This window comes from Sorex araneus, chromosome 2 (genome assembly GCF_027595985.1).
Source record: "Sorex araneus isolate mSorAra2 chromosome 2, mSorAra2.pri, whole genome shotgun sequence".
Classification (NCBI taxonomy): Eukaryota; Metazoa; Chordata; class Mammalia; order Eulipotyphla; family Soricidae; genus Sorex; species Sorex araneus.
The window spans coordinates 229928474-229942787 of NC_073303.1; the positions used below are offsets into that span (position 1 = coordinate 229928474).

A 14314-nucleotide genomic window follows, 5' to 3' on the forward strand; every position below is an offset into this window, starting at 1 on the left:
GACACGAGAATGAAGACCTCAATCGCCCTCCAGACCGCCAGTGGCTCAGAGGCCTCCAAGATCACACTCATTGGTGCTCATGTGGTGCTGTGGATTGAACCAGAGTCAGCCCATGCCAATTTAACCACTGTAACTATCTTTCTGACTTTCTGATGTTTTAAAAAAACATCAGGGCCACTGGTAACTGGGACCAATTCCTAGCTATAGTTGGCGCCATGGTTAAGATCTGATGCTCTGGTGCTCAAGCCCAAAGGTGCTGCTCAGCCTAGGCACCTTAGCTACCTCTGGCTCCCCCATGTGCTCCCTTACCTATTTACTCTCCTGAATTTGTCTGATCAAGTATTATGTATTTATCATCACTACTTAGACATACGTCAGGACAGTAAGACGCAAAGGGCCCAAACTACAACTAACCATGGGTTCAAAGAAACAGGGCAGAGCAATGAGATTAGCACTAGACGCTGACCCTATGTGTTGAGACTAATTGCATGACCCTAAATAAGTCACTGTCTCAATGGGCATGAGTTTTCCCTGATGCAAGAGAAAGTTAGACTGATGTCTATAACCCTCTTCTAGTTCTGAAATTTGGGGTATAGTGCTGACAGAGCAGATACACACCACTGTGCCACTAGTGTGACAGAGCTGCAATGGAAGGAACTCTATTTGAAGATGGCACTTTGGGCACAGAAAGAGACACAGAAGGGAGTTGTTGATTGCTTTGTTCATAAGGAATCTGAAGCAAGAAGCAAGAAGCAAACCAATTTCGTGAACAGAAGGTAGAGGGAATAACTGCACCAATACAATGAGCAGCCACTTCCCCTCTTAGATGTTCCAGTTAACAAACACAACATTTAAAAGATGTTATTTCTTTATCACAAACACAATGACTGAAGTACACTAAGACTTCACTTAAATGTAGTTAACAGGTTCTTGGAAACTATGATTCTAGGTAAAGTAACATATAACAAAACCAATTTTACTTAATCTAGTTGCTATCAACAGAAGTTAAATTCCAACAGCTTATTTTTGGTTACAAAAAGTATCATCACACTTCTAAATAATGATCTAAAATAATATGTTTAACAGTCATTTGGACTCATTCATTCACTTTTCAACCCGCTAATTTCAGTTTAGTGTCTCAAGTAGCTTTCGAGCATAGGAAGGCACAATCTTGAACAGAATGCCCTTCTACAGCTGAGCATATTCACACAAAGACCTGTGCTCACCCTGATGGAGCAGTTTAGACAGACCAGACCCTAATCTGCAAAGCTTATGAGAGAAGAAAACCAAAGTACTAGGAGAAAAATTTACACAGACCTGGGAAAAGTCTATAAAAATTCACACAGACTCTGGTCCTGGATAGAAAATTGACACCCATACCCTCAATCAATGGCATAGCAAAATGTTGGACAAATATTCAAGGACCTGCTATTTTACTTAACAACCTTCCTGACTTTGAATATAAAAAGTACACTGACAGAAAAGGACTGTCCTAATATCCCCATGTTCAAGGGTCACAAAGAAATGAAATCAGGAGCAAGAGATTGGGAGTTAAGCAGAACCACACTTTGAACCCTAGCACCATGAGGTGCCCGAGTGCCCCTGGCTATAGCTCTGAAAGCCCGAAACACCACTGGGCCCTGAGCACCGCCAGGGAGCACCAAATACCCAGGTTCTAGTGTTGAACCCTCAGTGCATTTGACTCAAGAAGGGAAGGAATGATAGATGAGAGGAGGGAAGAAAGCAAGGAGGAAATTAAATGGAACTAACCTAGTTTCCCATAAGGAAAAGTTTATACTAGATGAGCAAGAAACATTTTAGCTGAGCTGACACAGGTAGGTCTGTTCTCTGAGCCCAATATCTCTGGAGCCTTTTTAGCATGGGGGTGGGCCAAGATGTATTTATCCAAAACCCATGGTCCAAAAGTATGGCCCAATATCAGAAACAATGGACTAGAGTATTTGCTAAGTCAGGGGTCCTCTTTGCCTCTTGCCTCTGTGGGGAATTTGGTGGTTTTATTTGCTTTTGTAAGGAGACAGCATTCTGCAACCCTGATCCTGTAGACCCTATGCCTCATGTCAAAAAATACAATTTTCTTTCCAAATAGCAGGCACCTTCCACGCCTTGCTGATATTTAGAGCACTGAGTATGACAATATGCTTACTGAAGCCAATATTATAAAGATCCTGGCACAGGAGCAGCAATGTATGTCCTGAACCCCACTGGGCTGGGAAGGGTTTCCAGGTTGCTTGAGTACCATTAGGGTGCCCACTCCAACCCCTTCAAAAAGAACTGTTGGCCACCACAGAAATTTTGCAAACTAAATTGCACCAGAGACAGTAACAACTGCATTAATAACCAGTGCTCATCCTCCTGTTAATGTAAAATACTTTCCAATTAGCAAATTTCATAGGTAGCTGCAGAATGCCTGCATCCAAGTGGCAGGCAGGTATTAAGTGCCTGACCAAAGGGATTCCAACCTGCAGGTCACTAATGACAACAGATAAACAAAGATAAGTTGGTTGTGGAACAGTGTGACAGGCACCCAAGGTAATACTACACACAATTAATTCCCTAGGGCTGTGTCACTTTCCTACTTTGCAAGCCAAGTGGCTGCAGCAGTGAAAAAGCCCTGGAGTGCTACAGATGACTCCACAGCGTTCTCATCTGACAAGGGAACTGAAGAGGCAGTGAGCCACTGGCGGAATAGCTTATGGAGTGCCTTCTAGGAGCAAGTCGTCCGCTTTGGTGAATGCGCACTCTCCTCACTCCCACGTTTAATGCCACAGCGTGCTCCCCTGGGTCTCTCCCTGGGCACTATCCATTTTAGGATTAGGAAACTCAGCAACAACCATCAAATCTAGAGACCAGGAAATCTGATGAAAGAAACTAGAAATCCTGGGGACTGAAGAACCCAGGTGTGAAGAGAAGAAAGGGAAGCGAGTTCCCAGAGCAGGGCAAGGAAGACGAGGACAGCAGTTCCCAAGGAAGTCAGTCAGCAGTGGTGCAAATGGGAGGTGACAATGCCCTGTGGGTTTTGTCCTGTGGCAGCTGGCTGCTGCTGACTCAGAGCCACACACGCATTCCTTGGCTATGGAGCAAAGTGCTGGAGAGATAGATTATAAAGTACATGCAGGAACACGGTTTATATTTTCTATTTACTCCAAGATTGTCACTGACTAACTGCTGGTTATGAGAACACTCAATCCCTACTAGCTCTTGGACTGGGGTTGGGTGAGGGTATTTAAGGGACAGCAAAAAGAACTACCTTAAAAATAGAAAAATAAAACAATAAGAAGTATTCTTCAAGAGAATAAAACCAGAGTCAAGCTTAGAAAATTTCTTTCTAGTCAAGGTATTGTTAATTTAGCAGCAGGCGTGCATGGCATTTTATGAAGCAACCCATGAAACATTCCTTTCCATTCAATCAGTGGTATGATTTGCTTAATAAGACTTGGATATATATGTATATGTATATGTATATGTATACACATAGGCTGGAGTGACAGCACAGCAGGTAAGGCATTTGCCTTGCATGCAGCCGACCGGGATTCGATTCCTCTGTCCCTCTCGGAGAGCCTGGCAAGCTACCGAGAATATTCTGCCCGCACAGCAAAGCCTGGCAAGCTACCTGTGGTATATTCAATACACCAAAAACAGTAACAAGTCTCACAATGTAGACGTTACCTGTGCCCGCTTGAGCAAATTGATGAGCAACGGGATGACAGTGACAGATATATATATATGTATGTATGTATATACAATCAGATAAATACTGTATTTCTTTACAGAATATTTGCCTCAAGATTCCTGATCAGTCTTTCTGCAGGAAGGGTCATTCTCAACTATGAATGTGGACACTGAGTGCCTCCCCTCAAGGGGTCTGAGGTGACTAAAACAGTCTACCTACGAATAAGACTCCTTGTGACCACTGTTTCCCACTTTCCTTCCCAACTTTTTTTTTAATCTTAGGCACTGTGATTTATATATAACATTCCAATTCTACACCCTCTACCAGAGTGTCAGCTTCCCTCCACCAGTGTCGCAATGTCCACAATCACTTCTTATCTCGCAGCCCTGAGACAAAGTTCTCTGGGTGCCTAGGAGGAAGCATGCAAGCTCCACACACACTAAGGAAGGTAGTCTTGTTTCTGCCAGTATTCCATTTTCAGCTCTTCTGTTCAGTATAAAAATGATGCTCAGAAGGATGCCGTGAAAACAGGAAACCAGTACCCCACCCCACCCCCAAGGTGGATCTGCCCAACAGTCCTATGCTACCTGCCATTCTGCCAGGACTTAATGATCTCTCTGATCCACTAAATGTGGGCTCCCTTAGGGTTGGGACAAGGTCTTTGTAGTTAAATCCTGATATGCAGTACAAATCACTTTGGCAGGGGGTGGGGACACACACACACACACACACACACACACACACACACACACACACACCGACTCCCTCCCCCCCCATTGCTCAGGGGTTACTCCTGGCTAAGCATTCAAGAATTACTCCTGGTGGTGATTTGAAGACCATAAGGCTTGCTGGGGATTGGACCCGGGCTGCATGCATGTAAGGCAAGCACCTTACCCACGGTACTATCTCTCCATCCCACAAATCAAACCCCTATTTTTTTGGCTTGGTACTCAGGGATCACTCCTGGAGGGGCTTGGAGGACCATATGGGGTACTAGGGATCAAACGTGGGTCAGCCATGTGCAAGCAAATGCTTTACGTACTGCACTATCGCTCTGGCCCCAAATCAAATAACCTTTTTTTTTTTTTTTTAAAGTCGTGAGGAATACAGAACCCCATGGGCTTCAGTGGCAAAGGGAAGCATTAGCCGAAGCAGGCATGACTGGAGGAGGAGGAAGAAAGCCGTCTCCGATGTTACAGAGCTTTCGAATGTGTTCCCCTACAGTGCTGTATAAGAATGCAATGGTCAGGACTAGAGAGACAGTACAGTGGGTAAGGGGCTTGCCTTGCACGTGGCTGACCCAGGCTCAGTTTCGATCCCTGGCACTCCATATGGTGCCCTGAGCCTGCCAGGAGTGATCCCTGAGCACAGAGCTCTGAGCACTACTGGGTGTAGACCAAAACTGAAAAAAACAAAATAGAATGCAGTAGTCAATCTGAGAAGACAGTGATAATCAAGATAATCAAGACAGAGCAATCAGTACGAATACAGCAGTGCAGTTATTAATTCTCACACCTTGTTCTTAGCTCTACTGGGAATTCTGGAAAGAGCATGAACTACATGACAACTGGGTGGTCTTCCAAGTCTGCGGAATTCTGTAAGACACCGGAATGCCAAGGCACCTCTGCTGCCTTTCCTAACTTTTTATTCTAGTCTCTTTACTAAAATAATTTTTCATCCCATGAAAAGCAAGTGAAAAATACCGTAACAGTTGAGAAATGAGTTGTATCAGAAATAAAATGAACTCAGTCTTGTGGCTCTCACCCCAAACACTAAAAAGTCCAAGTCAAAACCAAATACCCTGTACACATAATGGCTGACGGTGGTGCCAACCCCTGCCCCCAGCTAACCCAGAAAAATAAGGAATCAAAAAGAACTATACCTGAGCACTGACACCTTACAAATGTTTAAACAATAAACAATACCCACCAAAATCATAGAGTATTTCAGGAATTGAGGTAATGGATATAAAATGTTTAGCAGTACCAATCACATAGCAAGATCCAATAATGATGTATTGTTATGAGGCCAGAGAGACAGGATATGGAGTAGGGTCTCTGCCTTGCATGCAGCTGACCTGGGTTTGATCCCAGCACCCCATGTGGTCCCCCAACTTGCCTTGCATGAGGCTGACCTGGGTTCAATCCCCAGTACCCCAAATGGTCCCCCAAGCCTGCCAGGAGTAAACCCTGAGCACCACGAGGTTCTGGCAACAAAACCAAAACCAAAGGCATTCTATCAGGGCATTACAATCCCAGCGGCAGGTGGTTATACCAGGGCTAAAATAAAGGCTACTTGTATAATAGAATGAGAGAGTTCAGACTTCATTTTGAAAGAAAATGTCTAGAAATTTTGTTTCATCATTCCTCTTTCTGCTCTGTTCTGTCTGTGCCCAGAAGGTACAACAACAGCATTGGGAGGGAGGGGCTAATGGGGTAAGATTTATATCAGTAAAGTCCCTGCCAAACTTAGATGTTGGACTGGCAAAATAAAAGGATTTCTTTGAATAATGTAAACATAACTGACACTCCTTTGTATCAAGACAGCCCTGTAGCATGAGCAGTTACTAACAATCTGCTAGAGCCAGCTCCATACCTTCTCATTTGCTCTGCACCATAATCACATGAGGTAGAATCTATACTTCATTTCGCAGATAAACAAACTGCAATTTAAAGAAGTTTAAAGGTCACACAAGAAAGCGGTGCAGCCATGTACTGCAGGTAAACCTGTGTACAGCCTGTAAGCAGTCCTTGGCCATTACGGAAAACAATGCAGCTTGAGAAGTAAAGCTCATCATGCTCCTCCTGCTTGGGAGCCCGAACCTGCAGACGCTGATGAGCGTGTCCGCTGGGAAAAGCCACTCGGCTATCAAGGGAGAAGAGTCTCAAGTGAATTTAGCGATGACATACAATACAGGATTCTTTTTCTTCTCACGATTTATCGTTGAATCTTCTTCTTTGAAAAGGGCCACTTTCATGAAGGGAAATAATGGTGATCCGGTTTCGTGGTAATTCTTTCTACTGGCTGCTTTTAGCCTAAAAGGCTCAGCAGCTAAAACAGTACTGACACAGTACTTATCAGTCTGCATTCTTTAGCAGGCTCTCAAGTACTCTGGCCACCAGTAACACCTTTAGAGGAGCTGCTTCACAAAACATTTTTGAATCAACTAATAATACTCCATTCCTTGTAGGAATAAAGAACTGAGTTCACTGTAGGTCATGACAGAGGTAATTTTCAGCCTACCTCCTAGCAAAAGTAGAAACCTGGAGTTAAGAAGACACCAAAGATTAACATCTTATATTCCTTCAGAGCTGTGGGCAGTGCTATCATCTATGTTTTCTTTGTGTGCGTGTGGTTCACTTTATTTATTTATTTATTCATTCATTCATTTGCTTTTTGAGTCACACCTGGCGATGCTCAGGAGTTACTCCTGGCTCATGCACTCAGGAATTACTCTTGGTGGTGCCTGGGGGACAACCTGGGTTGGACGCATGCAAGGCAAACACCCTACCTGCTTTGCTATCGCTCCAGTCCCTCATCTACGTTATGAGGGTGAGAGGAAAGGACCCCTGAGGATGTGGGAAAGTATGTACCATCACAGGAGAATCCCAAGCAAAAGCTGTTCTCTGCCAAGAGCCAATTCATTTTGCTCTGTACTATGTACTTCTACAAGCATACAGCTAGCACTCAGTGAGGGTGTACCGACTACAACTCACCCACACAGTGCCAATTTAGGAAGTGGCCCGTCCAGCACTGCTCAAGATAAGATCTCAAGGGCTACAGCAGCACATGGGCACAGATAATACCAATGCTACTGTCTCAAGGCCCAGCAACATGACTTTAGGCTTGAGTGCCTGCTCTGCAAGAGTGAGGCCCAGGGTCTGACTCCTGGCAGCACTGACAATGCCATCCCCAGTGTCACAAATGTGCTGTCTCTGGGACACTGCAACCAAGTATGTGACCCCAGGGTATTGTGCAGCAATACAAACAATAAAGGGGAGGGAGGAGATGTGTGGTTGGGAAAACATAAGGTCCCATAAAGGTTCTCCAGTATCCTCTTTACCTCTCTCCCCAGGGCAGAACCTCTATTAGGGACGAAACTTTATTACAGGCAAGAGATTAATCCGGTGCAGAATTTGGGGTTTCTCACTTGTCTAGGCTGCCTATTACCAAATGCCATGGAATTTCAAAAGATATAGAATCTGAAAGGTCATCTAGTTTAATCACTTCACTTGCATATTCTTTCCTCTGCCCATATGAAGTGGTACCTGAGGAGTTAAAACCTTAATTCCCTAAGGAGTCACTTCTAAAATAGAAGGTCAAAATCATTCTGCCTGTAATTTGGATTCAGTAGTTCAAAATTTACCTTTTCCAAGTACCGAGAATAAAATCAGTCCCTCTACTACGTAAGTCTTCCAAATTTTTGCTATTTATTCATTCTCCTCAGTTCCAGCAAACATCTTTGTTAGAACTTTTAGCTCCTCCACTTTCTCACATTCTTAAAACAAACATGTTGTTAATGCCTCTATCGTCTTATCTGCATTCTGTACTATGACAATGAATAGACAATCACCCACATACCTACTCATGCTCTGAGATATGTCTCTTCTACTAACTCACCCATGCAATCTTCAGTGCAAAGTTCCCTTTCTCTGACATCAATTCCTGCCACTCAAACTGAGTTATTTCCATTAACAGAAGACCTAACCTTTCTTTAAAAATCTGGCCCTGGATTGAGAGTACAGAGATTAAGATGCTTGTCTGCACAAAGGCAGTGCCTTGAGCCTGGTTCGAATGAATCCCCAGTACTGCATGATACCCTCTCTCCCATTTTCCCCGCCCTGGCACCAACATGTGTGGCCCCTGATCACACAGCTAGAAATGTCCCTGAGTGTCCCCCAAACAAACACTCTCTCCTGTTCTCTTTCCTGCGATAACATTTTTCCATTTCTTCCAAAGCATTGTCGGTGCTTGTGGTAAATTTTCTTTCTCTCTCTTTTCTGGTTTGTGGGTCATAATGCCTGGCAGTGTTGAGGGGACCATATGTGGGGCCGGGAATCAAACTCTTATCTGCTGTATGCAAGGCAAGCACCCTATCTGCTGTACGATCTCTCTGGCCCCAACTTTCTCTTTACCCACTATCTTCAAACACGCAAGTAGGTTTTATGCCCACTCCCTGGAAATGTTTTGCCAAAGATCACATGGTTTCCACAGTCAAATCCAACGGTCAACTCTCAATCCTAGTTTCCTCAGCCTATCCTCAGCTCTAGACACCTGCCTCTTGATTCCTCTCACTGGCCACTCTCTGGCAGCCTCTACAGATTCCTCCTACATCCTCAATCTTTGCATGCTGAAATGACCATGAGATGACTCAGTTTTAAGTCTCTTCTAAATCTTCTTTCACACCCTCATATCTGTTGTTTTAAAATCTTTTAAATTGAGGGTTGGAGCGGTAGTACGTAGATTTGGTGCTTGCCTGGCACATGGCCTATCAAGTTCAATCCTGGCACCCTATATGGTCCCCCATGAACTCCAGGAGTGATCCCTGAGTTCAGCACCATAAGCGAGACGTGAGCACCACTGGGTGTGGACCCAAACAAAACAAAACCCCCAAAACTTTAAATTGAATGCATATTTCTCTACTTTTATAGGAAGGTAACTATTTAAGTTTCACAAGACAAAACTTACCCTTATTGCTCTACTCTTCTTTTTTATTCTATTTATATATATATATATATATATATATATATATTTTTTTTTTTCTTACTGCAGTTTAGGTGACATGATTATAGTAAGTATTGACTTTCATGGTACTAATGAACAAAGTTGCCACACCTACATAATAAACAAAGTGCCTCAGACCCTCCACTTCTGTCTTCATGTCATATGTCACCTCTACTTCACTTCCTTTCCCCACTATTTGGTAATCTCAGTTTTGTAATCTAAGACCAAGGGTTTGTCCTCATTCATTATCATAAGTTCTCTTGGGGTTTTTGTTTATTTTTGCTCAGGGCTTACTCCTGGTTCTGTGGTTACTCCTGGTGGGTTTAGGGGAACCTAATGGGGTGCTAGGGATTGAACCCGGATAGCTTGTGCAAAACAAGCACCCTGCCTGCTGTAGTATCTGTCCAGTCCCTATTCTCTTGGTTTTTCTACCTACTTCTCATGACTGAGATAATCTGGGACTTGTTCTTCCTCTGACTTATTTAACATGAGATGATGGCCTCTACAGTTTGCATCCAAACTGGGGCTGGAGCGATAGTACAGTGGGTAGGGGGTTTGCCTTACACTCTGCCGACCTGGGTTCAATCCCCAGCATCCCTTATGGTCCCCTGAGCACTGCCAGGAGTAATTCCTGAGTGCAAAACCAGGAATAACCCCTGTGCATCGCCAGGTGTGACCCAAAAAGCCAAATCAAATCAAAACAAAACAAAACAGAAACCAAGTTGGAGCAAACTACAAGACTTTAACTTTCCTTGTATCTAGAACAGTATTCCATTGTGTATATATACCACAACTTTTTTTTTTTTTAGTTGAATCACCGTGAGAACAGTTACAAAGCTTTCAGGTTTAAGTCTCAGTCATAGAATGATCAAATACCCATCCCTTCAACAGTGCACATGTGCCACCACCAAGAACCCCAGGATATCCCCCCTCTCGCCCACCCTTCATGTGTGGCAGATGATTTTCATATGCTCTTCACTATCCGCAATAGAAAACAAATTATCTAATGATACCTTTTCGGCAGGTCTGATTGTTGGGGCAAAATTCCAAATAATAATAGTGGGTTTTCTGTCAAAAATTGAATGTGATCAAACTAAAGAGAGAGTAAAGTGAAAATACCACAACTTCTTTACTGAATGATATCTAGGTAGGCATTTGCTTTGTATCCATATCCTTGTTAATGTACTAAGCACTGCAATAAACATACGTATGTGTATATCTCTTTTAAATTACTGTCTTGGTGTTCTTGGGATAGATGCTAAGAAGCTGGGTCATATGAAAATTCTATTTTTTTCCCCTGCCCATTGATTCGATTTTAATACTCAAAGAAATGATGTGAAAAATTGAAGATTTTTAATTTTTAACTTTCCTCTCTTAGTTACAGCTTGAGGACACAATGATTGTTCTAGAAACAGCACAAGACAAACTCTTGGAAATTTACTCCCAAAGAAGGAAGGGTAGGAAGAGGCATGTCCCTGGGCCATGAGGTCAGCTGCAGGTGAGGTTGGTAAAATTGGTCTTAGGGACACTGAAAACTCTATTCTAATTTTTTTGGAGGAGGTTGGGGGATTTGGGCCATACCTGGCTGTGCTCACGGACTGCTCTGGCTCCGTGGTAAGGATCACATTTCCTAGAACTCAATGGTCCATGTGTGGCTGCCCAGGAGCAAATTTGGGTCAGTCTTATGAGGCACCTTAAGCCCTGCTCAATCTCTCTAATCCCTATTACTGATTAAAAAAAAAATATTTCAAAAAAAATTATTATAGGGCCAGAGATACAGTATAGCGAGTAGGGTGTTTTCCTTGCACGCAGCCAAATGGGATTCTATTCCCAGCATCCTATATGGTCCCTCAAGCACTGCCAAAAGTAATTCCTGAGTGCAGAGCCAGGAGTAACCCTGCATCATAGGGTGTGGTCTCAAAACAATTTTAGTACTGTGGCTTACAATACTAGTTATAATGGGATTTTATGCATACAACAATCTCACATCCTCCTTCCACTATTATTTTGTGGAATATGAAGTAACAGGATTTGAGACTTACACCCAAGAATAGTAGAGATGTGTACCAGGATGACTGCTCCATGGCTTGGAAGCTGGCCTCATATGCTGGAGGAAAAGGCAGCTCAGATAGAGAAGGGACCACCAAGTAAAGGGTGCGTGGAGGGTGCGTGGAGGGCCCGATGGGGATGGGAGATGCAAACTGAAAGTAGACTATAGACCGAACAAGATGGTCACTCAATACCTCTATTACAAACCACAACACCCAAAAGGAGAGAGAGCAAAAGGGAATGCCCTGCCACAGAGGCGGGGTGGGGTGGGGTAAAGGGGTGGTGGGATGGGCACTCGATCATTGTATGACTGAAACTGAAAGTTTGTAGTCTGTAACTGTACCTCATGGTGATTCATGTAAAAATTTAAAAAAAAAAAAAAGGTCAAGCCAGGCAATACCCCTACTAACAATGAATTGAGGGTTCCTTTTATCATCACACCCCCACCAACACTCGTTATTTCCAGTCTTTTTTTTTTTTTTTTTTGCTTTTTGTGTCACACCCAGCGATGCTCAGGGGTTACTCCTGGCTTTGCACTCAGGAATTACTCCTGGCGGTGCTTGGGGGACCATATGGGATGCCGGGGATCGAACCCGGGTCGGCCGCATGCAAGGCAAACGCCCTACCCGCTGTGCTATCGCTCCGGCCCCACCAGTCTTTTTGATATATGTCATTCTTACTGGTATGAGATGATATTTCACTGTCTTTCTGATTTGCATTTCCCTGTTAATAAGTGACAATGAACATTTTTTCATATGCCTGCTGGCTAACCTTATGTCTCCTTAGGGAAGCGTTTGCTCTTTACCTCCCGCCCCCCTCTTTTGGTGGGGTTTTTGTTGGTGGTGAGCTCTGTGAGTAATGAAATACCTTGGATATTAGTCCTTATCTGAAGTATGGTGTGCAAATATTTCCTCCCATTTAGAAAGGTGGTTGGGCGTTCACCTTTCACGCAGCTGACCGTTCAAGAGGAGCCGAGAGTTCGATTCCTCAGCCCCTCTCGGAGAGCCCGCCAAGCTACCGAGAGTATTGAGCCCGCGTGGCAGAGCCTGGCAAGCTACCCGTGCATATCGGATATGCCAAAAACAGTAACAATAAGTCTCTCAATGAGAGACGTTACTGGTGCCCGCTCGAACAAATCAATGAGCAACAGGATCACAGTGACAGTGACTTTTCTTTTTGCCATGCAAAACCTTTTTGATTTAATATGGTCTCACTTTACTTTTGTTTTTGATTGTGCCAATGGACTCAAACTATTAAAGAAAACTGAGGTCAATATCCTAGAAGTTCTGCTTATGTTTTCCTCAAAGTATGTTATGGAGTCTGGTCAAATCAAAGTCTTTTTTATTCACTTTGAATCAACTTTTCTGTATGTGAGATACAACTTAGTATCTCACTCTTTTTACATGTGACTAATCAATTTTCCTAGTACCAATTTTTGAAAAGACTGTCCTCATTGGCTCTTCTTCATATGCCCAACTCCTCTGTCATAGAGTAACTACTCACAAATCTTAGGGTTCATCTGAGTTCTTGGTTCTATTCTGTCGGTCTGATGGCCTTCTTTATTCTAGTGCCATACTGTTTTAATTACTATAGCTCTATTTACTGTGATTTATTTATTTGTTTGTTTTGAACCATACGCAACTGGAGATGCTTAGGGCTACTCCTGGGACCATGTGACATCAAGGATGGAACCAGGGTTGGCCACATGCAAGGCAAGCACTTTTACTGCTGTACTACCTCACAGTCCATTTAGTATAGCTTTACAGTATGCTGTAAAATCAGGAAATGCCATATCTTCCATCTTTTTTTCTGAGAACTGCTTTGGCTATCTGTGGGGTTTCATGATTCCATAAAAGTTTTATTAACATCTATTCAATGTACATGAAGCATGTCATCAGTATTTTGAAGGAGAATGCACTGAATCTTTATGATGCTTTGGGTGAAATGATCATTTTAACAATTTCAATCTATGAGCATGAAAATATTTTTCCAGTTCCTAGTGCTCTTTAAAAAAAACAACATGGGGCCGGAGCGATAGCACAGCGGGTAGGGCGTCTGCCTTGCACGCGGCCGACCCGGGTTCGATCCCCGGCATCCCATATGGTCCCCCAAGCACCGCCAGGAGTAATTCCTCAGTGCAAAGCCAGGAGTAACTCCTGAGCATTGCTGGGTGTGACCCAAAAAGAAAAAAAAAAAAACCAACATAACTTGCAACTTTTGATATATGTCTTTTACTTCCTTTGTTGACTCCTGGGTACTTGATTTTTTTGAACACTATTTTTAATGGGATTGTCTTTTTTATTCTTCTCTCTTCTAAACAGTCATCCGTATACAAAAATATGCTGGGTTTTGCATATTGACTTTGTAGCTACTTTACTATAAAGGCTTATTGTTTCTAAGAAATTTTGACATTGTCTTTAGGGTTATCTATGTATATTATCAAGTCATCTGCAAATAAAAATAGCTTAACTTCTTTTCCAATTTGAACCCCTTTCTTGTCTGCCTATTGTGACAAAGACTACCAAAACTATAACTGAATAATAGCAGAGAAAGTGAACATTCTTGCCTTGTATCTAATCTCAGGGGAAGACTCAGTTTTTTACCACTAAGTATGATGTTTCCTGTGGGTTTGCTATATACAGTGTTACTATCTTGTGGTACATTCCTTCTGGCTCTATTTTATTGAGGGTTTTATAAAAATCATGAATGGATGTTGAACGTTATAAGTTTTCTCTGAAACAACTGCCACATGATTTTTATATTTTCTTACATTTATATGGTGTATTGCATTAACTGATTTGGAGATCTTTGCAACCCTGAAATGAACCTCACTTGATCATGGTGTATGAT

General features: G+C 42.9%; 1 protein-coding gene across 17 annotated transcripts in view; it reads right to left on the reverse strand.

Annotated features, from left to right (window-relative positions):
- Positions 1-14314, reverse strand: part of MICAL3 (microtubule associated monooxygenase, calponin and LIM domain containing 3) — a 233191-nt gene that overhangs the window by 131825 nt on the left and 87052 nt on the right. The window lies entirely within an intron of this gene.